Source organism: Sipha flava, unplaced genomic scaffold (genome assembly GCF_003268045.1).
Source record: "Sipha flava isolate LNK unplaced genomic scaffold, YSA_version1 215_pilon_pilon, whole genome shotgun sequence".
Classification (NCBI taxonomy): domain Eukaryota; kingdom Metazoa; phylum Arthropoda; class Insecta; order Hemiptera; family Aphididae; genus Sipha; species Sipha flava.
The window spans coordinates 466,892-490,219 of NW_020272834.1; the positions used below are offsets into that span (position 1 = coordinate 466,892).

At 30.8% G+C, this 23,328-nt stretch overlaps 1 protein-coding gene across 6 annotated transcripts in view; it reads right to left on the reverse strand.

Annotated features, from left to right (window-relative positions):
• LOC112682925 (collagen alpha-1(XVIII) chain-like) overlaps positions 1 to 23,328 on the reverse strand; it is a 420,302-nt gene that overhangs the window by 87,651 nt on the left and 309,323 nt on the right. The window lies entirely within an intron of this gene.

Here is a 23,328-nt window from a genome sequence, read left to right on the forward strand (position 1 = left end):
ACTCATGGTATGTAAATATTCTATTAACTATGAACATTTACTTATTGTACCTACTTAAGTAAAGATTGTAAATAAGTAAAAAAAAAAAAAATTGCATCCGCTTTCTCGGAGGTGTTCGCGAGTGAATATATCGCCGCACACGTTGAAACTAACCGTCCAACTATTGTTCGCAAAAATACACTTTTCCGCTTGAATTTTGACGGCCTTGTGGTACACGGAAAACTTCAACAATGAGTATTAACGGCGTATTTCAATTTTTACGTTTTTGCAGTTATTCCAGCAAATAAAATCGAAGAAAATAACTTTCTCTCAAAAAAGAGCATTGTCGTTTTTCAATTTTGCATCACACACAATTAAAAACTCGTTTAAAAATTAATTAACGTGATAGCTATAAAACCGTATACTTTAATATAATTGTATTTAAATACACATTTCGTGTTTTTGTATTATTTATGAAAGCTGATATAGATTTAAACTCATTGAAATATAAAATTACCTCAAGATTAATTTATCGAACGTTATAGATATAATTGTATTTTGTGTTAATTAAAATAACAGAAGAAAATATTGTAAACGAGTGATTTAAAATGCAATTAAGCCATCCGTTGAAATTCATTCTTGAATATAGGCGTCGAAAATTGTTTAAAGTAATATCGTAATACGATAGTCAATTAACGTATTTTTTGAGACGCAGTTCAGTTTCGGATCGGTATCAATCGTTTTTAGTATTCAAAATCTATTGATGTACATTCTTTTAGAATACTTACATAGATTACTTACAAAAAAAACATCTTTATAATATCTCAAAAGTCGACAACTAGTACGGTTGGCTTTGATTCCAAAGAATAATAAATTATATATATCATTAAAATGGTTGATGACATTCTGTAGGTATGTAGTGGTATCAAATATTTATACAATGTATCGTTGGACACGTGTATGTCCCTTTCCACGAGATTCCATGAAATGATTCCATTGAAATCATGACACAGCTTAATTCGTTTGTTCCAACGATTAAAGGACAGAGAAAAAAATCCCACACGTTACCGGTGTATGACCTATACAAGTGGGTGGATTATGTTTGCGCCAAAATACCGTATTTACGTCTATCTAGAAAAACCTTAATTGCACTTAATAAAATTTAATAATAGTTGTTTGCATAAATCTGGCAATATCGCAATGCTTAACTTAAATTTCCACGTTTTCAAACTTCAGAGAAAATAAAATATATTATAATTACTAATTATTTCAGTAATATATAACTTATCAATAAATATGACAACAAGAGTAGTGGTCCAAAAATTAAAATAGTTGACCAAAATGAACTATTTTTATTTTTCAAGCTCTATTTAATAAAAAAATATAATTTCTTATCTGTTATATCTATTATAATAATATATTCATACCTAACTTTGTATCTTAAAGATAATTTATATTACGTCGATTAGGTATTTTACCACTAGTCATTATACAAAACATTAGAGTTACTCAGTTGTCATCGTATATGATTACATGTTTATGTTTTAATAAAATTAATATCCGACAAATGTTCCCATTCTAACATTTAAATTTTCTACTTTTGCTTGTAAAGCGTTTGCTAAGCCAGAATATGTCTACTCTTAATAGAAATGCCCATCGCTACAAAATTACACGGAAAACTGAAATAAATAAACTAAGAAATTAAAATTAACTACCTATAGTAAAACTAACTAATTTATTTTACTAACTAAATTTTGGAATTTTCTCATTAGATGGCTTATCTGCACACTGAGTACTTGCATTTGAAAAAATGAAATCATGAAAATCTCTCCAGTAAAACTTCAAATATAGCCATCAAAAGTAATCGCCTCACGTTTAAATAATATAAATAAAGATAAAGATTAGTATATTTATATTATAATATTATTTAATCGTATTTTATGTTTGAACGGTAGTTTTCTACATCGATTGCTTGCAGTACACAGTTCAAGTGATGAAATTAGTTTGTTACTTGGTTCCACTTGAGTATTATACTTAATTCGCGGAAACTTACCACAGTGAATTTGAATTTTTTTAGCTCCGTTTATTTACAGTTCATGTATGAATTACTAACGAGGAAAAAAAGTAAAATAATTCTCATATGTTAAAATTATCCAAGTTGAACATGGTTTAATTCCACGTTGTTTCAATTCGAGGAGCTAGAGAAGAAAAAGCCGTAGACGAATTCAAGTGTTGACCGTATGACCCCGTAGAAAGTTCTGCACGAAGTATAATCATTTAATAATTCTTATTCAATATGATTCCATATCAGAATCAAAAACCGGCGGCGACAACATCATTATATTGGTTCAAAACTCGCGATGTACACAATGATTCAACCCGACGAGAATTTTTATTTTTAATGTACACGAAATGGCGTTTCATTTATTTCACAGTTAAAAAAAATATACATTGTTAAACGTGCGCTAGTAATGCACAATAGTTATTTAATTATTAATACGATAGAAACATATCGAAATCGATACACAAGAAGACTTATAAAAAATATTTATAATTTACTAACAATTTATTATTTATAATGTTAAATAAACGTATATATTTTCATTGATCTTAATATATATACAAAACATATAACAATTCATCATATTGATTTTAGCTTACTATAACTACGTATTTCAAGTAGTCATGTGAAACAAAATACGGTTCAAACGGCTACACATCGATGTGTACATATAGACTAATGTCTATATTGTAATATTCACCATCAAAAGGTCGTCGTATAGTAAAACTGTATTAGATGTTTTTTATTTTATTATTACTTATAAAGCCATTACCTTATAAGAAAGTATTATTTTTAAATATACAATATAATGTTATCAACATATTTTCTTGTCTTGTCTTACATATTATAATGATGGCCATTTCCGGGTAGCTTTGACTCGGTGCGTTTGGCAGCAGCAACAATTATGTTGTAAAAGGTAATAGGTTATAAAAACTACATTACGTCTTAAAAGTAACACCCAGGAAATGTAGAAAATCAATATATTTAACTGTGGAATTTTTTTTGCGAAAATGAACAGGAAATTTTTGATTAGATGGTAAAAGTTTCAATATTTCTTTCGAAATTAAAAAACTTAAAAGCAATGTTTATGCAATTAAGTTTGTAAATTTTCAAGGTTGCAATTTTTTCAGTTAAATAAAAATCATTGAAAATGACGAGTCTAGTCACCAAAGGTTCTCATTATTATTATTAGTATTTAAATTTCATTGGCCATCAAAGGCAAATACTATTTATATATATATGTTATTCATTATTGTCATGTTGCATTGTACAACATGGCATAATGTAAAAACGATAATCATAAACGAGTTCATACAACATAATCAACAAACGAGACTTCTGAAGGGACACACACATGAATATATTGCTGTTATATTCGGTTACATGCATGCGCGAATTATAGTTGCTATGAATTTGGTGTATTATAACAATAAAATGCATCGACGTATTTATTCTTGTGTTTTTCTCATTAAAAAAACTGCGTTCCGGTCGTAATGTCATCATAGTAAATTCGAACACATCGTGACTTTACGAAAAGCTCTTTTTTTCTTTTTTTTTTATCATTTCGCCTGAGAATTTCATTTCATGTGTACGTGCGGACACAAACATTTGTTTTAGTCCGTGGAATCGTCAACGAATATGTTACGCTTTCCGCACTGGTTGTCATGCGAACCCTACGGAGATAGTTTTAAGATCCCGTTTACCGGAGACTATTGCGTTTGCAACCCAAGCCGTTTATACCTACATATTATTTTGAACCGCATCCGTTTTTGACGAGGTCTGCGCAACACTCACGAAGAACCTAAAGTAAATGTTATTTTTTCGTTCTATGCGTTATACTCATATCGTCATGACCAGTGGCGTATCCAAGATTCATTTAACGGGGGTGTTTTAAAATTTAATAGACTTATGATAAGTGGGAGGCTCTGCCCCCAATACAGGAGAGGTCCTGTATTGCATAAATAAATACCATGTATTTATATAAATTATTATACTAATGAAAATGATAATATTAAGACAGTGTATGTAAAATCGACAAGTTGTATACAACGTTTATTCAAATTAAACTGTAAATAATCTTATAATTTAATGAAATACCATAGAATATGGTCGATGGGGGGTGTTCTAACTCCCATATCATCCCCCTAAATATGTCCCTGGTCATGATCACCGAGTTTTGCAATATGCTTGCCATAGAAACACCATTATCACAATAAAAAATACAGATTCGAAATTATCAAAATATCAATACATAGTGTACATGTTTGATTATATTTAATTTTATTGTAGCAAATTGGCGGTCTATAATAAGAATATCGTGCATTGGTACTGTTAAGCTGCGTTAAATGACACTATGTTAAAATGACAGAACTAAAAACAAAGATAAAAATACCTATACAAGATTAGGTACATTATTTATGTTGAATAGCGGGAGATGGCACGTCCTTTATCCAGTTTGATAGTTGTAGTATGATCGTTAGCATGTTAGACACATAGAATAAACGTGATTTTTGGTACTTATTGACTACAACAGGACTCATTTTATTTCAACTAGATAAATCTATTTAGTCTTGGTACTAAGTATATATTTTCAATTAATTAGTTACCCTTATACCCACCACCCGGTCGACCTTTTAACACGATTAGGAGCGATTGCTCCCCTTAATATACAATTGGACCGCATCTGAAAACGACCTGTGTGTAAAAGACGAAAAGTGAGACCATACGACATATGTAGACAGGTGTTTTACGAGTCTACAAACCATATCCGTATTGGAAAGCGATGATGATGGTCGTGTATATTCAGTCATTGTTCAGATTACAGGGGTTGCAGACAAAACTCTCGCTACGGTCTTATCGTGTTTTTTTATGGCATAAACAACAGAAAACAAAACAGTAATTATCTTGCGGAAGTATGTGACCCGCCGCAAAAAGACGATCTCGTACCGTCGGCACCAGATGTATGTACACATGGAATAATCATCGGGTGGAGCTTTGCCCTAAAAAGTCCGTTCAACCCCTCGCCCGCCAGCTGCCGAGATGTGTCACGTCCCAGACATTCGTTCGTCGGACAATCGTTTTCCAAGAACTATGCGCAATACATGTGCGTGGATTTTGTTGAGATTGCGTACACGATATTGTACATTGCGACATATGCAACAAATAGGGCAGTAACGCAATTTTTTTTAACAAATTAAAACTTGATTCGGCACTTTTATTCTTCTGTTCGTTTGATTTCGACAACATTTGAGAAATTTATTTTTAATATAGAATTAAAATATAAACAATAATATGTTTAATTATATTTAGTTTTACCGGGTGTATTGTATACGTACGACTATATCGTGTTTGCTGTAGCTGTGAACCGACGACGAGCGTCTTGGTACGATATTGTTCTATTATTGTAGAAGTCGACTTTCGACTTTAGTATTTTGCGAGTACCGATGCACTCCGATCGCGTAATTTATATAATTATGAACTGCGAAAATATTGTAATAATACATTTTTTCACCGTCTTTGCAATATAACGAAGGAAACCAAAGAAGGGCCCGGCTGTTATTTACGTCGAGCGGCGCGTTAATAATAACATTATGCAGAAGAAAACTAAACTACATAAACATAAACATATAATTATATGTACATTTATGTACGGCCTAGCGAGCGCAGTAATAGACAAGAACTATAAATAACTCAAAAACAGTTGAATATACTCCACGTACTTATTATACTATATAGATGTATAAATGAAAATGTTTATGTGACCACTCACGTGCATGAGTTGGTGTGTACAACAGTCATGTCCATTATTCGTGTGGCGACGGTTTCTTACAGCCGGGGTTGTTATAATATTATAATTTATCCAAATATTATTTTTTTAGAATTTTTTCCGCACACTTGTCCTTGCTTATTCTGGAAGAAACTGTTTACGAGTATATGTTATAAAGTAACCGCCTTTGCGAAATATCGTATTTCCATAACAGTCACGCTACTCGCGATCACTACCACCTTAACAGAATTGTTTTCATCTTTTTGCACCAACTCTCAATTAGGTCCTTCTCGGTAATAGCCACCGAACGCTGCCGGATACTGCGTGTACAAGATATTATCTTAATGTATTCCCATTACCACTATCAATTTGAATAGTATTCGAAATGCATTCGAGTTCAAAGAAGGATACTCGCAGGAATTATTTTTAATATGTTTTTAATTGTTTCGTAGTAAGACCCTATCGGTTTTTAAATACATTTTGTTTTCTATGCACAAATTATCTATATATTAACTGGAATAGATCTTAAAAAGAATGATGTTATCAAGGTGCTATTTGCTTTTAATAAGTAGTCTAAACCAGTGATCTTCAACCTTTTTTGACCTGCGACCCACTTTTCTTACCAAACATTTTTCGTGACCCATGTAAATTTCGATAACCATGAAAGCCAAATAAAAAAGTTAAAATTATTTAATGTATGCCACATTAGAAGTGCTTTTATAACAAAATAAATCAAAATTGATATTTTTAGGTATTTAGGAAGTATTTAATTTTTAATACAAGTAATGATACAAAAAAAAAAAAAAAAAATGCATGTAATGATACCGAAAAATGTATATGTTTTGATACACAAAAGAAATAAGTGCGATATTTGTCCCGGACTGTTTTCACACGAAATACCTCCACCTCAGCTCAATTTAACACAATGCAGTTTATTAATATATGAAATGTAAATGCGATTTATAAATTAAGTCAACCTATCACTTCATTTGATTGTTTATTATTTTTTTCTTTTATTTGAAGATTGAGGCTTCAACAGCAAATATTATTAGCTATTATATGTTACATAGTTGGTGTGTTAGGCGTTAGATTTAAAATTACAATATTACATATGAAATATTATATAAGTGAAGTTAGATGTAAATTTAAATTTATTAATATAATATTTGTGATACTTAATAATGTGACAATTTTCAGAGTTTGTTTTTCGCTAAGTACTTTTACTATGTTGGATGGCATGTTCAGGTCGGTGCGTATTGAGGTAAATTGTGTCACTTCTCCACTATGTGTTCAATAGTTAATGATTAGTGGTATATGTTACATATTGGTTTGAGGATTTTTTCTAATTTAGTATGAGTGTTTGAGAAAAAAGGGTTCATTCTAATCTTATACAAATTTAAAATAGTATAAAATAGTACAGTTTCGGTTCTATTCGAAAACATTTTTATACAGTATCATATGACATAAATTATATAATATATATAAATATGATTTTTTTAAATTTTAAACAGAAAACTTATCGCGACCCAATCTTAAAGCTTACGCGACCCAAAATTGGGTCGCGACCCACCGGTTGAAGACCACTGGTCCAAACAGTAGCACACTTCAATTTCAGTCATTCATGTTGATTCATCACTGGTTTACTAGTTTAATTGATTGAAATTGAATCGCATTTCACAGGAATTAATTTTAAAATACAGTATATTACAAGTAAGTGTTATGACTAAGTCTTAAAATATTTCTACTTTCGACAATTTACATGTCGGGCAATATGGATATACTTTAAGAGATTGCAAAATGTTTGAAAAACTGTAGTTACTTATGTTCAATAGTTTTTTCGATCCTCAGTAATGTATTTTATAATTCCGTAAAAATCTATGTATTATCCACCGACAGTTGTACTCAACAGATCGACGTGACTAAGTGTTTTATTTTTGAAACGATAGATATATTTTTGAGTGTTTTGAGTGCCGTATTTTTGTTTTAGTTAGAACAATAGCCATTATACCGCTATGTAAAAATACAAATTTAATTCAAGAGTCCAGAGCAAGAATTAGGTATCTTCATTTTTTCGAAGTTTACTTTTGTACATAATCTGATAAAGGTAAATGTTGTCTACAGTTCGGTGCTATAATCAGATAAATCCGTCCGTTAGATAGGCTAGTATCATATAAAAGAAGATACCTACCTAGTTTTCAGATTTTGGTGTAACAACCAAGTATCTCTAGAGAAAAAATTTACTTAATATTATGTAAAAGGTAAACTATATATATATAATATATATGTATAATATATACAAAATATATAAATATATAATATATAATATATATATATATATATATGTGTGTGTGTGTGTGTGTGTGTGTAGTTAGTTCTTTGTATGGTGAATTTAAAACTATATTTACAATATTTCGAAAACATTCGATAAGTCCTCCGCACAGAGAATATGAATAAAAGCTATACGCACACAAAAGCGTTATGACATATCATTGTTGTACCCGTAAGATATGCGTTCGCGATACTTTAATATATTGTTCGGTACGGTTCCGTCACCGCGCTTAGTCTTCCGTAATACGAGTATATTTGTCCGTCTCTCCAGCTCTGTCACTCCGTCTCCGCGCTAGGCTCGTCCTATTTATCAGTAGGAGTAATACGTGTTATACTCCAAATATATACCTGCCTGCAGTGTTGCACAAGCACACACGCACGTGCGAATAAATACGCGAGTGCGTGTACCCGTATCACGTATTTTATAATATTATTGCGTTTGCATTGCCGTTCATAAATCCAACGCCTACGCTACAGACGGGGGGTGGAGACGTGTGCGACCCTCCAAGCCCATTGAGTATAAGTGCACGCGAATGTATGTTTCTTTCAATTCTTTCAATGTACATAACGATTGAACATAATATACGCGTAGTGTACCACATAAAACACTGGGCAATACGGTAATGGGCCTGCAGTGAAAACGGTGCGCGTCGTCATATCGAATCGCGTTGCGTTACACGCGTTTGTTATTTTATTATAATTATGTTTTTCTCGGCGAATACGACCGAACGGGATATCAATAAACGGCCCAGCGAAAAATCGAATGCCGTCCGAATAAAATACGGGCGAGCGGCAAATGTACCTATTCGCTTTTTTTTTGTTTTTTATTATTATTATTTTTTCTCTTACGCGCGCGTAACGCGTTACGACGCGTACATCACGCCGCGACGGGACCGGCGTACCACTTGTCGGAGTGGTTTTCGGCTGATCTTTCGCGGTCGTTTCCATGGTCGCAATCCTTGGCTCGCGTATAACTTTCAAGATCGCGTACAGAAGGAAAACCCTCGTATTACGTACGCGGCACATGGGCGGTGGATAGCGCGAAGTGGGATTTAGGTTTTACTGTCCCGTAACGCGAAACGTTAAAATGAGAAGGTAACACGGCCTGCGAGTGTTTAAATATTCATAAATGCCTGTAAAATATGGAAGTGAAAATAAAATAAAAACCGAGAGAAAATAAAACTATCTGTGTATGCGTATAGGGTATAATAACAGTGATAATAATAATGATAATAATAATAGTGTTAATATTTTAACGATGCACATATTATATTTATATTATTATTGTTATTACGTTCAATGTGAAAAATGTGTGTTCGGTACGATTTGTATGCAGTATTTTTCATTACATTATATAGTTTATACGTTTTACGGACGGGCAATTATTCATAAATATTTTTCGTATCTCGTAAAAAAAAAAAAAAAAAAAAACTATATATATACAATATTATAATATGCGCGATGCACATAGGTTTTATATATAAAATACAGCGGAAGGTTTCTGCTATTTTATACGGTGCACAGTCGGTTCCATTGTTGTTACCGTAATAATAACGCATACCTATATGGTATAATATTATTATGATCTTCTGTATGCTTTTGCCACAACACGTAAACGAAATATAATATATTATTTAATATAAATTATATATTTTTTGGAATATAGACCTCGTACTAGATGCGGTATAATTGTATAACACGTCAAATGTAAAATTATAGCATACAACGAGCAATTTCAAAATCATAAGAACACGTGTACTACGTAAAAACATCATAAAAAAAAACAAATACAAATATGAGTGCCGTTAAAACAAGCCGATTATATCTCATATATAAAAATTCCGTTTTCGATGGTTTGTCTGCAACAGATTCCAAAAATACTAAACCGATTTTGATGAAGTATGGTACGTGTTGGGTACAGTTTGATAATTGACGAGAATATTCTAGAACTGATCTATCGTTCTACCTGCTTTCTAACCCGGTGGTGACCGGCTACAAATTCACGGGGCAAGGTAAATAGGGTTCACAATATTTTGTGTACATTTTGAAAGTGGTGAATTGAGTCCCGAGAAAAAAAAGATATTCGGTAAGTTGGGTACCGAGGAAAAAAAGGTAGTAGGTAAATTAAGTCCCAACTACTAACTATAATACCTGGCCGTAGTTGTTTTACAAATTACAATTCACACTGTTGTTATTGGTGATCGATTCCATTGTGATCAAATATCTTCATAATGTTGTAACTTTCATTATGTCTAATTAAGATATATATAAAGGCATATACGTACATTAGTTTGTCGCATATCGTGTGTCAGTTATTAATTAACAACAATATTGATTCTTATGCTTTCATACAGACACGAGTGTACGAAATCTGAGCATTTTCACTATATTTTTCGTAGCGTGCATTGCGGTACTGTACGTCGATTTGAGTTTGTTAAATTCGTATTAAATTTTTACCGGAAATGCAATAAAAAATACAAAAATATTAAAATTGACTTCTAATAAAAATTATTAGATATTTAAAAATAAATTGTTTACCTTGGACTTAACCTACTACCTTTTTTTTCCCCTCGGGACCCAACTTACCTACTACTTTTCTTTTCCCGGGACCCAACTTACCTACTGCCTTTATTTTCCCGGGACCCAATTTACCTAGAAAAGGTTATTTAGGGCCCAATTTACCAACTCCCAAATTCATGCCATCATCATCAGGTAGACACAGTTTATTTTAATCAGTTGTGCGATTATAATATTACTATCGTCTTCAGTTTTTTTTTTTTTTTGTTGTATACGTTGGTTGTTTCCGCGTAAGTAACATTTGTTAGTAATTTTTATATACGTTGAATGTTACCGCGTTTTGATTGTAATAAAGGTTTTATAATTTAGTACAGTCTACTTTTTTTTTCTTGATATTTTATATCCGGCACCAGTTGAAGTGTGGTCACCCCGACCAATTTTAAATTCGGGACCTCGCTCAAACAGAATGGATAGATTAGACCTTGGAAAAGTAATTAGGTTACCTTTTTATCGCAAAAAAAAAGGGAAAAGGAAGTATTGGTAAACTCAATAAGGCATAAACGGACAGTTGTTGTTATATTGTTGCTACCTATAACAATCGAAAAAAGTCCAAGAAAGAGTCGCGTATGCATAATTCGAAAATAGCGCGATGAACGTTTGCGACAAGCGATGTCAAGAACAGGAATATGGTGTAAACAGCACATAGCCATGTTTAGAGAATGAGATCGAGACAGAACGTACACTAACCGCGCATTAATTGCCCATCTTGCGTTTGAATACGTGTCAGACATTAACTTCTCTGCGCATACTAAAATTGCTATCTGTGCGATGGACTAAGTATGCCAGTATTATCCGACGTTAAAATTCAGCAATGAAACATCCGACATGTGTTGAATATCAGAAAAGTTTGCACTGTTATCTCTTTCTACTCCACCGGATAAATCAAACCAGTCAAAATTATCAACCGTTTTGAGGGGATAGCTTAAATAAGAAGTCATCCTGTTGCCACGTATTGTATAGATACTGTCAGAATGTCCTATTCAATTCAGAAGGCTTCAATTACCTATTTGTTCAGCTTTCGTGATGAATATAAATAAGTTTCAAGACTGATCAATGTAACAAAAAATATTGCGCACCGATTAGTACTCAGTTAAATTAAAACTATACATAATTGTACACAAAAAAAAAAAAAAAATACCTAGAAACAATTATTAAAAATAATTAAAAACTAATTAGACCAAATCTGAGTAAATCAGCTTGTGTATTATAAATTCAATCGTCGCAATACATTTTTAAATGTATTTTTTCGCTCTATCGGATCATGATGCGTAAACGAAAATGGAGTGCCGCTCATTTTTCGATTGCACTTACAGTTGTAGCGTGAGTGGTTTTCTATGACATAATAGAAAAGAGAAAAAAATCTACCTGCATTGGAAGTGATGAAGCGCATTAAAAAAAAAAAATAATAATAATAATAATAAACACTAGAACATCGAACGAACACGTTACCGCCGGGGTGCATATTAAATGAGTACTTTAAATCGCTTCCGATAGCGTATTGTATAGTAGTTATAATATCCGGACGTATGAAGGCTACTATCGCGATTTTCCTCAATTCTATCAGCACGCCGTTCAACGACGGTATGGAAAAGAAGTTAAACGATCATATATTCTTACGTCGAATACGACGATTCGCGAGAGTATCCTTCTCCCTCAACGATTCACCGGGTTATCAGAATTTCATTTGACAGTAGTTTTCAAATCTATACGCACAATATAGATACATAACTTAAAGTGAAGTATAAGATTAAAAAATTAGCTGTGGGATTAAAATACATAGTTGCCATTTTAGAACTGTTTAAGTGGTCAGCTTTTAGTAAATCAAATGATAACGCCTTATTCTCGGTAATTTTTTACGACCATTGTCGTTCGATAAATCCTGATTACTCGGTATATTATTAAAATATACATCCCGCTAAAAGCGAAAATTTTAACATACATTTCTACGGCGAAAATCCGTGGTATGATGCGCAATAATATCGACTACTATCGATTGCCTAACATCAGCCCGCAGTGTTTTAACCACCGCGAGTTTGGGTTTTATATCGGTTTCAACCGCGGACCACCAACCGACTTCTTAAGTATAAAATATAATATGATAATGCTGTGCAGTTTTGGATTTGCGCGAATCACGACTACAAATACATATTAATATGTACCTGCTATAATGCGATATTACTCAAAGTTAGGTTTGGCGATTCAGAGATTGGATTTACACAGGAATTCGTTATGACACAAGAAAGGACACAGCAGCAGCATTATTAGGGGTTTAGGAGGTTGTAAAAGTATTAATATGCAATGCCGGTAATTGTGGTTTTTTGTTAATGAAATTAACACCGATATAATCGGTTGCAGTTTCAAAACGATGTTTTTTTTATTAACACGAATAAAAGATTAAATGAGGTGAATAAATCATAGATAATAGAATAATGGATAGACCATCGACCTTACCAGAAAGGAATTTTTGAGAAATATTTAAGGTTATATAGCGTCAATTCTTAATAATTAAATTATTTATTTGACACAAACAATAAATAAAAATAAAAATAAATCAAATAAGTACAACATGAAATACAAAATATAAAATATTATTTATTATTATATTACAATTATTAGATTAGGTATTGTATTTTGTATTACTTGTATATTATGTATATATTTGTTCATATATAATGCTTGCATTTTGATGTAAATGCATCTTTTTTTCTAATACTTCAACACGTAGGTTATATTATATATATTATAGTGATATTGTATAGTTTAATGTAGTTTTTATTTTAGATTTTTTTTTTTTGCATTTTATGACAAATTGAACTTTAAATGCATTTTTAGGGTATATTTCGCTGTTTTTATGGAATTTTCAAGTTTATAAAGCACTTTTCAGAATTTGTTTATTAATTCTTAAATATTGATGTATTTGATTTCGCGTTTCAGCATTTGTTCACTCAAAACTTGCACGTTTAATATGTAATCTACTATATTGATAAACTAATAAACACGAGTACATATTCGCAAGAGTCTAACGACGATAAAATTTAATTAAAGTTAAATAAAATGTAAATATTAAACAAATAGGTACCTATTTTATTATTATTGTGTTAAATAAATATGCTTTGTAACATAACACAATAATAAAAATAAGGATTACTATAATAATACGAGTAATATTATATTATGTACGTTTAAGTTATTTTACATAAATTACTATTCAAATTCATATTTTTTTTATATTTGTTACATAACCTCAAAATATATCCCATGCTAGAAAGAAAAAGTCCCAAAGAATTACTTTTCTCTTCTTCAAAAAATACCGCGACTCCATGTAAAGTTAGTACAGTCATGTCCTATCCACTATTCTATTATCTATTGAATAAATACAAATAATATGATGTTTAAAGATATTTTAATAATCAAAACATAGGTCTAACTTTTAAATAATATGTATCGACTTAAATGTTATAATAACACATTTAACTATTAAATAGAAAAATACTATTAAATATACATTTTATATTTTATGTTAATCGAATAATATGGTATTGTTTTTTATTAAAATATTTGTTTTTATCCTACTTTGTGCACCACTCCGTGCGCATCTTTGCAAATTTTTGCACCCTCTGGCATCATGCTTAGATTACATCACTGCAGCACGGTGCGGATAGCTAGAGGGCGACTTAAACGCTGTTCTTAGTGATTAAATAAAATAAAAAATAATTAAATGTGAAAAAATTCTAAAATACACTTAATAAATAACACTAAATATGATTTGATAATTGGTAATCTAGCTACGTCCTTGTACAAGACCTCCCTGCGTTCAGATGGTATTATTATATTTTGACCCTGGCCATTACCATTTAAAACCAATTACTCGGCGCATTCATTCACATAACTTTACTTGATGATAAGTTTCTCGAACATATGCGAAAATCGTTTTTCCAAACAGCTACGTTTAACAGAACGTAGTGTAACGACATGTTTTCGCCGATAACATCGGATATCCAACGATGTCAATTAATTGTTTTTACCATTACGGCGTTAGCGCATTTTTTCACCCGCGACCGAAAATGAATGGTTTTAACGTTAAAGTTTCGAATACAATTTTTAATTATACGTGCGCGTAAGTGCTAGGTTTGTTAATCGACCCAATCGAATGTACCCACCTTTCGTTATACTTTCGCGATACACGAAAACGATTGAGACAAAAAAGAAATCCTTCCTGATCGCTTAACGTCGACTTTCGTCATTGGACTTTGTAAGTGCACCCATGCGCAGGTCAGTATTTCGACCGTTCTGCTGTTACAACGGTGGGCAATACGCATCTACCTTAAATGCGATGCTCATTCCGTATTCGAAGTCGGCGGCGATACAGAACAATGTATGGACTTGTGAAACAGTGTAATACATTTTGGACATACATTGTTTATCGTTCCGCTGCTCATTAATAAACTAGTATTGTTAAAAACCGCTGCAGATGATTAAGACACTTGGCTGTAGTTTTTTTATCTCTCTTGCACCAAGTCACGATTATTTCCGAGCAAGCCCTGCAGGCACGTATTGTTATTTGTGCGCTGTTTTTCATCATTTACCATAAATAATGATACATTCATTACAAATTACAATATACATTTTTTTTTTTTTTATATAATTATCGAATGCGTATGGTAAATACGATTAGCGATTAGCGTGTATAAATACGGGAACACAAGTAACCAGTTTACATTCAGTAAACATTTTTTTTCTGTTAAATACTGTACGAATGAAATTATTTCGATTATAAGCATGAAAATCTGTACAACATAATTAGTGCACGTGTACATACATACGCATAATATTCAACATGTACGATAACCAGACACGGTTTCATAATCTCCCGTGTTCACTCTCAGATGAGTACCGATTTGAGATTTGTTTGAACTGTGGCTAACAACAAAAATTGTTACAAAATACAACAAAGCATAACAATTGATATGGATGTATCGAAAAAATTTAATTTCTTGGGATCTAGTGAAATGATATAAGTTTCGGTATTAAAAATCAATAATATTATTAATCCATAAACTTAACGGCGTTGATAAATCATTATCGCATTTATATAAACTTATCCGATAACTTTAAAACAGAATACATGTTATAAATTATTAAAATCATATAGGTCAATTCAAGTTTATAATAATTTCGATAAACCCAGCATTATCTTATGCTATTTGATTTCATAATTTAATAATATAATACAGAACCGCGGACGAAAAAAATGTTGATCCAACACATTTAAAAAAAAAAAATTGTCTTTGTATTATTTGATATAAACGTGTAATGTACCTATATATAAAAATGAATAGTTGGTGCAATTGAATATTGATAAAATATAATTTGAATAATTTAAGAAGAAAATGTTTAATGCCTACTAAATAAAAATATAATATTCGTTGTATTTGTTCTTTTTTTTTTTTTAGTTCAGCCTTATTTTTGTTGCAATAAATCATGGAAAACAAAATGAAATACTAAAAATGAATGAAATAATTAATTGTAAGCATTTTTACGTTTGTTATAGATTACCATGATAGTTTTATTAACCAACATTTTTTAATAAAAAATTTCGGTACTGCTCTAATTTCTCTGAATGCGCAGATATGCTATACAAATAATACAACAAATCTTTAATTTAAAATACGCGTCAACAACTTTAAAATGTATGTTCAATAGACAGCGATTACAATCGAATTATACATTTATATTTCACAACATAAAATATCCTTAAAAATTTCTGTAGTGATACACAAAGAAAATACAATTACTTTCCAGTGTTTTTAAATAATATTCTAATACAGTTTCATATTTCATTTCAATAATATTATATTGATTATAATTATAAATATAGTTACTTAACACTTGTAGTTTAATAAATTAATAATTATGCGTAATTTATTCATAGATTTATACAATTATTTCTATACTCTTTGTGCAGACAGAAATATTTTAATAAAATATCAACACTAAATATAAGTGTGGAATATTGAAAGAGGTATAACTTAGTAATTTTACTAGGAACATGACAGAACAAAACAGTAATAGCGCATATGATTAATGTATAACATATGTACGACCAACACTCCATTTTTATTACGGTAAGTGATATTTATGCAAACATATAAAAATAATAATTTTTCTAAGACGTTATAATAAAGCAACAAACACGACAGTATTTTGATTAAAATGAATTGTAAGGAAAATTATAATTTATCATTTTTACCTATAATTTATTTCACCCCAAAGTTGACATATTTATTTAAATATATATTTATTTATTTATTTAAATTCTTTCTTCCTTATTAATGCATTGTTTTAAAACTGACAATTTAGTTGTCCATTTAGTCTAATCAAACCATAACAAATAAAAAAAGCTATTCAACTATAATGCTAATCATTTGCTTATTTAATCAATAGAGAAATAATCTCTTCTTATTGAATAATATCAGATAGACGCAGTATGCAATATCGCGGGACTTATATGTTTTTCAGTTACCGATTATCCTTCTTTTCGCGATCAGCACCAGCCGATCGTTAGTTTTTGATTAAACATGTACAAACAGCCGACATACTAGAGGTTATATCTGCAGGACCTACTAAGGCTCAATATCAGGCAGATGAGGAGCTACGATACTTTATCTACTATCAAAAGAAGCAAAGGCCAAGGTGTTTTTCTCGGGTAGACTCAAATCAAAAATCACTATACACGTATGAGGGATTTATAGCATGAGTTACGGTATTTCGAAAACAGTTTTATTTCCTTGTGGCTTAAAGTTTTCCGACTTCAGCTGGTCAAAATATTCCATACTTATTTTTGTATCAAAAACCGTATGTGTGAAGTTTCTCTAATAGTTTTAAAGAACAATTGAAAATATAGAGACTTTTCGCATTTTAAAATTTCAGATAATCAAGTAAAAAAAAAATCTGGTTTTTTACATTTTTTAAACTTTATATTTAGATTAGAATGACAATTTTTAAGCAAAGGATAAAAAATAATTTATCTAAATATTTTAGATAATGATTGATTATAAATAATACCCATGATGAATGATTTTTATCATTCATTATACATCAATCATCTAACAAACCAAATAATGAGTGTGTATTATACTTTGTGTTGATCTATTTCTTGAGTACAAATCGATATATTTTTATATATTATTATTATCTCGTTTATATAATTTTATTATGATATTTCAATAATGAAAAGTATACAATTATGTAAATTTAGGATAATTTTAATCTTTGTATAATTTTTTATACGTGAACTGTGCAGCTAAAATGAAAGTTATAGATTTTCCTCATAAAAATAGATTGTTTTCCAATAGTCCTCACCCGTATACGTGTATGGGAAAAAGTTATAATACAAACAATATTTTAGGAAATTTTTCTGAAAAAATAAATATTTTGAAAATGCAAAAAGCCCTGATAACAGATATATAAGTATTATGTTATACAACTGCAAGAATATCCGATGTTTTACAACAATGGCACACTACTTCGGAATTTCCTTATTGAATTCTTATGTACGAAATAGTTAATACAACGATATAAATCCACACATGCAGTGTTGTAAAATACTTTTTACTTAAAAAAACTTATAAGCTTAAATTATTGTATCCAATACTTTTTCAATTTATACATTTAATAGTTATTTTTAATGATTATACGTTTTATTTATATATATATACACGAACGTTTTTGTTATTTTTAGTAATAATTCTATGACAAAAAACATAAGCGATATATATACGTGATGTAAACTATCTTAATGTAACCGCAAGTATAATATACCGCTATGAATTAAATTGAATAATATTAATGTTTTGTTTTTTGTTCGAAAGATTTATAACCGTATCAAAGTATTATTTACTATATTCATTTATTTTAGAAAACATGTAAAAGAAGCGGTGCTAATTGCGATGAAAGTAGTAGTAATATTATTATTATTAATAATAATAATAATAATAATAATAATAATAATGATGATGGTGACAATAATTGTTTAATAATCGTCAGTAGCACTGCTTAAAGCTTGCACTGCGATAGCTTTATTAAACACCACTTACACTTATAGCATCAGTGTCAATCCTAAGTATTTCATTGCTTTAGGTATAACATAAATTAAAAAAAAAAACGCAGAAAGAAACTTGTACCGGTCATGATTAAGCGTAAGACATTTGATTGAAATTACGACGAAATATTATTATTACGACAATTTGGTGCAATTCACGCATACAGTACACCTTCCATGAGGGTCGACATGCAAGTTTTCCAGTTATTGAGATTTCGCTGTTTATTATTACGAGGTTTCTAATGTAAAATAAAATATTATAAGAAATTCATGTGTACACTTGAAAAATACAGAAGAAAAACTTTGTTAACTAAGAATTAGAATTTTTTTTTCGCTTTTATTAAAGCATAACAGTAATGCAATCACAAATAATATTTAAATTAATATGCATTTTATCTAATAATTTAACTTTAAAAAAAAAAAATCAAAATTTTTACTATTTTAGAATTAGAGATTGCTCCCGATTCTATTTCTGGTTTGTTTTTTTTTAAATATATTACTTTTTCAATATTTTTTTATCAATAGCTTCTAGTGCAATTACAGACACATGGTGAAAACATATATTTATATTATATGCTGATGATGAATTCAGGGAATTCATATTACTAATATTGGAACAATGAATAGAATTGATACGAAAGTTATGAAGACACAAATAAAAACAGGAATTGTCTGTTAATAATTGAGGAAGGGCAATTTAAAATTAAATAACTAAAATCACCAAATGATTCCTTGCGGGGTCAGGTATATATTGGCTAAGAATTAAAAGAAAGATTGAAAGAGTGAGGAAGCAAATTCTGCACTATTCAAAAGCGAGTGTGAACGACAGTTAGGTGGCTGGGAATGTTTAAATTTCTGAACCACTGTTATTGAGTGACTGTAGGGATGGTGTGTTTATGCTATGTGATGGTTTAAGGTGGTAAGAAGACCGATTGAATGACCATAGGCGTGCGCAGACTTCAACTTCAGGTCAAGCTTGGATACAATTAGTGCCCCAATACTTAGACAGTGCTCCTAATTTTTTTCTTACACTTCAACGTAGTAGACTCTGTTGTAAATTAAAAACAATGTAGTATTTATATCTATACATAGAATCCAGTATTATATTTCTTATATTCAGACATGTATTTTTGAAGTTAAAAGTAAAACTTTAAATTATTTAATTACAATTAATTGATTTCCACGAACATTTTTTTTTTTTTTTTATATAGTGTTACAGGCCGTTTAAGCCCTTTGCTATCAATACTAAATTCTTCTATTCTTCTCTATTATACGCATGGTCCATGCCTTCATTCCAATCCGGTCTTAGCTCCTTTATATCTCTTTTAACTGTATCTAACCAACGTTGTTTTCCACGAACATATATAGACATTTTACTATGGTTAGTTTGAATTTTACTATGCCCCCAAACAAATTCCGGTCAAGCCGGGGCTAGCCCAGCTCGCCCCGTGTACACGTCTATGTGAATGACCAAACGCTATGTAGAAGTTTGTAATGGAATTGAAAGAAAATGGGAAGTTGACATTATAGGTTAGAATTATTTTTAATTAAAAAAAAAAAAACCCTCGTTAATAAAATTACACTGACAATTATTACTATGCTGTCGTCATTGTTGTTTATTTTTTGTTATTGTTGTACGCGTACATAGTGCAGGGTACCGTTTAACCGTGGCCCACATTAATCAGGTTTTTGAATAAATTATCATTTTTGAATTATTTTCCCGCCTTTGCGAGAGGGTTGACCTTGGAGCATTTACATTGGAAAATAATCGACTATCGGATACGGCGTCAAGTTACTTTTACTATTGATGCGTGCAACATCGAAACAGTTGTCAACGCGATTGATCACGTGGTTCAGATTCCTCCGCCAGAGAGCCAGAACAATACGAGTAAAACAAACATCTTCGTTGCTCACTGCATCGGTGTTGGCGATGGTCGGATGGCTGGGGTATTCAAATAATCGAAGTGATAAGATAGTTATTATCGGTTGCAAGCTATACCAGTGCACGGGTGGGTATATCCATTGAAAGCTCCCGATTGTCATCGTGATGTATAACACTAGAGGGACGCACAACCTGCACGTAATAATAAAACGAGGAGAAAGCCAAATTTCTGACGCCAATAGACGTCGTTTTCTCGAAATAAAGCGGCTTTGTCGTTATAATTTACGAGACGTTTTATCATAGGTTACATCTCGTTTCGTACACTCCATCCGCTTTATGCGGTTGGAGAGGTTTGGAGATCGATGAATATTAATATTAATAAAAAACTGGAAAAAAAAACGTTTTAATTTTATTTTCGGATCGAGCGTTGACAGGATAAACGACGTGAATTTTTCCAAATGCTCTTTTGTTCAACCCCGCGGGACGCATTCGCATTAAGTTATACTGTAACGTACGTCTACGGAGTGCGACTTTAATAGTATACATCGAGTAACATTATATTTTTAAGAAACATGAAATTACGATAAATTCTCGGATTTCGGTCAACGCGGTCTGTTATTGACAATAAAAATGTGTATGATGTATGGATTTACGATTCTGGTGTAATTAATAAGTGTTTTATCTTAATTACTATATTTCAGCTCCATCCCTCTTTCGCCGGTTAAACTGATAATGACGAGTTTTCCACCGGCGACCTTTTGGAGCATCGTAAACGATAACGCATTGCTATCGCCTTCGTCGTAGTATATGCGAATAAATATTATATTACTGTGTTATGTATACGTTCACAAAATTCATTTGAGTCCAATGAGATAATTTGGAAAAAAATCCATTACAACGTGATACTGACACAGACGGAAATCATAAATTAAATAAAAAATTAAACACTTCCTCTTGTAGATAAATCACCAGCCACATTATAATAAATAAAAATAACAGAGTGCCACTAATGCGCTAGTAATTATCGAGGTATTCCGTTATTTTAAATTATTAAATATTCGATAGCATAGAAAACTGGGTTCATTTTGAAAACACAATTATTATTATAACTATTATTATTAAACAATCGGTTGAAATTATTCAGACATAAAATTTAATTAAATAAATATTTTAAGTATAAACGGTTTTATTTATGAAATATTTACAAATATATATTTTATAATCTTAAGTTATGAAATTATACTTAAATTTCTTGGGAGATAAATATTCATATTTAAACGCTGTACAGTTTATTATTCCGGCTCTCATTTGTATGAATAAGTGCACAAAACAGTAATTAGAAATTACATTTCAAAACGTTGTTCTATAAGTAATAATAATAAGTTGTTATCAAAATGCTTCTGAAAAACTTTCAGACAGAAATATTATCTCGAAATCTTAAGAATTATAATTAAAGAAAATTTTATTAAAGAACTGTAAAGCGTATAATGATAAGAACGTGTTACGTACGTCCAGACAGAACGAAACAAACGATCACTTATAAATTGAAAATAAATCTAAAAGTTAAATAAAAAAAAACGATTTATAGGTTATTTTTGAGGATGTAAAATACAAACATGACAAAATTAAATCAAAGTAGCCATTTTCATTCAATGTTAAATTTTGGCAACTGTGAGAAAAGAATTAAAAATTTTGAAAGAAAAGTAAAAATAGGTACGAGTAGGTACCTGATAAATATAAATCGTCGTATAAATTAAGTGCGTATGGATGGTGCTCGGTTAAATGGCTTAAGTATTGCACTTTTTGTCTGTCGTTGAAGAGACCAGTGAACATCGTTAACCCTCTCGCTTTATCGCGCTAATAAATCATGGACTACGTCGCATTAATATTACTAAATTCTAATATATTCCATTGGTGTGCAAACTAGGTGCCACGAGCATGCTCAAGCTTAAAAAAAAGAAATAAATTAATAATGACAAAAGAAATAAAAATAATTAGCATAAAAATATGTCGACATTTTTGAGATATATACTGAGAAAATATTGTTAAGAACAAGTGGTGTATACGAACTGATTCATCGCAGCTCGACGGACCCGACGAAAATACGAAATAACAGAACAGCGATTGAGTCAGAGATTCGAGTAGGTAAGGCGCGCGTTGTCGGTTATAGCACCATGATTCACAGTTCGAACAGTTTTTTATACAAATAAAATTCTAAAGTATAAAAAATCAATGTTTGTGTTTTTGTTTTTTTTTATTATTGGCTGCACATAATTCAGTTGTTTTTAATTTAGAAGAGAAATTAAATCACTACAAATCATTAAAAAATACAAAAGTACAAAAATTATTATAATTTACGGTCGAAAATAGGTTAAGTTAAATAGTTAAATAGGCCAGTTAAAAAAAAAAAAAGAAAAGTTGTTTGACGTAAGCGCAAAATTAACTGTCACAAAAATATTCTGATCATTTGAAAATTTATATAATTACATTTATTAGTTGGCCAAAAAAAAAGAAAAACAATTAAAATACATGATGTCTGTACTAGTTATTGAGTGTTTCCATTTATCGTGATCACTGTACACCGCAATACAGAGCCGGCCTTAGGCATGGGCCGACGGGGCCCCTACCCCGGG